This window comes from Hydra vulgaris, chromosome 03, assembly GCF_038396675.1.
Source record: "Hydra vulgaris chromosome 03, alternate assembly HydraT2T_AEP".
Classification (NCBI taxonomy): Eukaryota; Metazoa; Cnidaria; class Hydrozoa; order Anthoathecata; family Hydridae; genus Hydra; species Hydra vulgaris.
This window is the reverse complement of record NC_088922.1, coordinates 12,210,001-12,215,000: the sequence shown is the minus strand read 5'-3', so window position 1 is coordinate 12,215,000 and position 5,000 is coordinate 12,210,001. Positions and strand designations below refer to the sequence as shown.

The window sequence follows — 5,000 nt, the reverse complement described above, 5'->3', positions numbered from 1 at the left end:
TCCATTGAAGATAAGATAATTGTTCTTTAAATATTTTTAAATTAGCAGTAGAAAAAAATTGTTTTTTAAATGTTTGTTTTTGTTGAGATATAATATCTGTGTCGATATTAATAGAGAAAAAAAATAGAGAAGTGGTCCGAGATGTCACTTTTAATAATGTCCTTTATAAGAGGCTTATTGAAAACATCAGTTGTTATTATATTGTCAATTAAGGTTTTTGATGTAGGAGTTATTCTTGTTGGTTTGTTAATTATGGGAAAAGAACCGATTTCAAATAACTCATTATAAAATTTTTAAATGCCATAATTAGTGTGGTATTGGAAACAATCCAAGTTTTTTGGTTAAGATTCCAACTATTAAGACCTCATCGTCATCGGAATTGCTTTTGTTAGGCCTCTATTTTTATTAAATATTTTCTTTCTCGTTTTGTGATAGTAAATGAAATAAACTTTGGATAAGACATATTGGGTAATCTAAAAAAAAAATTTTTTTGTTAGTATGTAGACTTTGATTACAGTTGAGTTTAAATATTTTACATTCAACTATTTTATGTTCTTTAAATCAAAGAGTATTTTTATACTACTTAAAAAATTTTTTTTTCACTTATTTTAGCACTCTCTTTTATTTACAGTAACATCTGGGGTTACTTAAGGTTTATCTTTTATCCTGTGTTGTTCCTTATCTATATTAATGATCTTCCTAATAATATTACCTATTAATTGGCTATTTTCTGATGACACCAAGATGTTCTTGCTGAAATATGATTGGCTCTATTTTCTGATGACACCAGAATGTTCTTGCTGAAATATGATTGGCTCTATTTTCTGATGACACCAGAATGCCCTTGTTGAAATAATCTCTAGTCTCGACAAAAAATTAATTTTTTTGATTGCTTGGAGCAGACAGCTGTTCTTGTATTAGTCTCTCTTCTAGGGCTTGCAATGGCTGGGTGAACTGCTAATAGTTGCTTAATATTGTTGAAATTCCTATATTACTAGACAGCAACAATCTTACTAAGTACTCTACTTTATCTCTTTTTGAGTTATAATTCACGGCTTACCTCTCATGGAAACTGTACAATCAATTGCAAAGTTAGCATTTGCTAAAGTTGCCTCTTTTCATCTTATTCATCATTTTCTTACACCTGGTTCCATTCTCTACCTTTATAAATCTTTTATTTGTTTTCGTATGGAATACTATTGTCAAATTTAGGCTTATATTTTTACAGGCCTTGTTTTAAAGCATAAACTGGAACACCATATACGCATGCACTAAGCCGTTTAACGTAAGCCTTTCCACATAATTTTTTTTATAGTTTTTAAAGAAATCTTCTAAAATTTTTAAAGAAATCATTTAAGCGGTAAGATGAAAGAAGTACAAGGATATTTATTTAGACAATTTCTCATAACAAACAATAACAAAAATAATTACCGAATTTAAAAAAAAAAAAATTATCAGCTAAAAAGTAGTACACCTTAAATTTTATTTTAATATTAATACCACTTTTGATATTTTAAAAAATTAATTATTACAAACTTTAAACAACATCTTATAAGGAGTTTATTTTTTTATAATTAAAAAAAAAACTTTTTTTATGAATATAACTCTATTATCAATTTTTTTGCTTGAATTTATGTTTGAAGCAATATAACTCTTGTAATGTCTTCCTTTAAATTTATAAGTTTTATTTGGCGAAAAATAATAGTTTAGTAAAAAAATTTTTAATAATAGGTACATCAGCTTTATATAATTAACTGGTTGTGCATTATCAAAAAGTGAAAAACAGAAACTTCCTAATAAATTAGAAAAAATTTTGATTTAAAAAGTTATTCAAATTAAAAAAAAGCTTTTTTCTTACTTTAGTTTTTATTCCTTCTTTTCTATTTTTTACAATAAATTAAATTCCTTGTAAACATATTATAACTTATAACACTGCGTCAAAAATTTTCATAAAGCGTATATTTAACTTTTTTATCTTAAGGCAAGTGAAAGCGCAACAGTATATATTTTTTAATAAATGGTACTTGGAAATTTGAATCTTTGTCACAAAAAAAAAGCACTGGTAAAGTAATTAACTTGAGTTTTTTTCTTTGCAACAACTAATATTTTTTGTTTGTTAATAACTTTTAAAAAGTAAAAAATCATCATATGTGAAACCGCAATTTTAAGAAATTATGAAGAAAAAAAAAGAAAAAAGTAATATATTTTAATTCATTTATATTTCTATTTTGTTAAATGATAATAAAAAAATTTTTATTAAATTTAATTATTTAAAATTAAAAAAAAACAAAAATAAAATAGACATTCCACAATATGTACATTTACAAAATAACACTTCTAGATTTATTTTTTTATAATTAGTAAATTAAACTTGTTTTGCAGTAATTTATTTTATTGCAGTAGTTTTAAAAAAGTTAATGTCTTTAAGTAAATAAAAAAATAAAGATAATTTTGCTAAGCTGTTTTTTATTTAAAACAAGGCCTGCTTTTAATGAAGCTCTCTCTCTAGTAGGCAAGATCTAAAAGCACATTGTTAATAATACATGGAGTAGGCATAATTTGTGGGGTAAAGCATAAATGGCGAGATATTTATCTGACAGGATATATTAAGTATTGGTACTGAGCGTCTGAAACGCTGATAAAAATAAACGCAATTCTGAGAAGAACTTATTACCACTACTACATAAATTATGGTTACACAAAGGAATGTTATTTCTTTATCTTATACTTCCTATCACTTTATGTTTATTTATTTTAAATATTGGTATATAAATGCATATATATATACTCTTATATGTTGTTTGAAAGTTTTCTTCCATATTTTGTTGACATAAAGTAAAAGTTAAAATGCAAGACCGGAATTTTTTTATTTTATTAATTGATAGACTGCCTGCCCCAAACAAACCCTCAGTCGATGTAGCAGCACTCCCTTGCAAGTCAGGCTAAAAGATAGTAGATGTTGCAGCACTCCATTGCAAGTCAGGCTATTTGTCAGTGGATATAGCAGCACTCCCTTGCAAGTCAGGCTATTTGTCAGTCGATGTGGCAGCACTCCCTAGCGAGTCAGGCTATAAGATAGTAGCAGCACTCCATGCATGATTTACAGTAAAAAAAATAAAAATAAAAACATTTTATTAAAAAAAACAAAAATAAAAATATTTTAATAAAAAAAATAAAAATAAAAACATTGTTTATATTATTAAAAACATTCAGAATGTTTTAAATTAAATTTGCGTTTTTGCGGCTTTTTTAAAAAACGAATAATTTGTAATTAAATTAATGGTTTTTACTTTCTGACAACACGCAAATGTTGGACGAAAGTCAAAAGTAATTAAAAGTGATGTATGTGTTGGCGTAAGAATCACTTTTTTCCTTCCACTTTTCCCAAAGACAACAAACTATAGATCTATATATATATCTATATCTATCTATCTATCTATCTATCTATATATATATATATATATATATATATATATATATATATATATATATATATATATATATATATATATATATATATATATATATATATATATATATATATATATATATATATATATATATATATATATATATATATATATATATATATATATATATATATATAGGCTTGGCCAGGAAAGCATGCGATTTCATGCCATAATATGACCTCGCAAATACTATTTGATTTAGAAAACTTAACCATGGCTGTTAAGATCTTTCCAAAGTTTGTATACATTTTAAAAATACGCTGAAAATTTTTTCTTAATTTAACAAAATTGAAATAGAAATCTATCCTAAAAGAAGCAAATAAGACTTTGCAAAAAAAAAAAAAAGTAACCAAAAATAAATAAAAACAACTTAACAAAAACTAAAATTTGGTTTTAGTTAAGTTATTTTTCAAAAAATAAAATTTAAACTAAAATAAATAATAAACTATAACTAAAGATTTAAATTATGTTTAGAATAAATAACTTTTAATCGTTTATCTTTACTAAACTTTTAATATTATATATTACATATTATATTATAAAAAAGTAAAGATAAACTTTTCTAAATCTTAGTATCTTTACTAAACTTTTAATATTATATATAACATAATATATTATAAAAAAGTAAAGATAAACTTTTAATTGTTTATCTTTACTTTTTTATAATATAATATGTGAAACTCTTTTCAATGAAGTAATGACTTACATCTAACGATTGTTTAATAAATAGGCAAATTTAAAATTTGAAAAAATAAATTTCATAACAGTTCTTTGCAGTAGCGTAAATAAAAGAAGAAATATTTAATTCATTTCTTTAAAAAGTTGATATAATTTTTTTATTAGAAGGCATTTATAATAAAAAATGCATACTTATATAAATATAAAAAAATATACATGATATTCATTAATACTTTATATAAAAAATCATTATCAGTGATTTGTTACTTTATTTAATTTTGTTCCAATAATATAAAAATACAAGTAAAGACCAAAGTTATTTAATTCAAACGACCTTCAAAAAAGTTTCTTTTAAATTACATTTATTATAAAAAAATCTTTATTTTAAATCAAGTTATACTTTTATATTTAATAAAGATTTATGGTTACTTTATATATATATATATATATATATATATATATATATATATATATATATATATATATATATATATATATATATATGTTGCTTATGTGTTCTCTTTGTTTTAGGTTTTAACGATAAAATTGTTGACTGCAGTGTAAAAGATTTTTCTCTTTAAAATAAATCTTTAGTTTTTGTTACTTATCCTCCTTTATATGAAATTTTTTTTCAATAGAAATGTTTCATTTCTCTGTTACCTTTCATTGCTCACTCTAGTTCAAGCACCACAGACTACTTGCATCAAATATAACAAAATTTAGGCTTGTACTTTTAATGAAGCTCTCTCTCTAGTAGTTAAGATCTAAAAGCACATTGTAAATGTTGTTGGACTTACTCTAGTTGCTTAGCTTGAGTCTGTCTCATTGTTGAAAGGTTAACTCTTTCTATTT

At 23.4% G+C, this 5,000-nt stretch overlaps 1 protein-coding gene across 1 annotated transcript in view; it reads left to right on the top strand.

The window, feature by feature from the left end:
• The window catches only part of LOC101237979 (adhesion G protein-coupled receptor A3), a 53,825-nt gene that overhangs the window by 3,359 nt on the left and 45,466 nt on the right, over window positions 1-5,000 (top strand). The gene's annotated exons all lie outside the window — the stretch shown is intronic.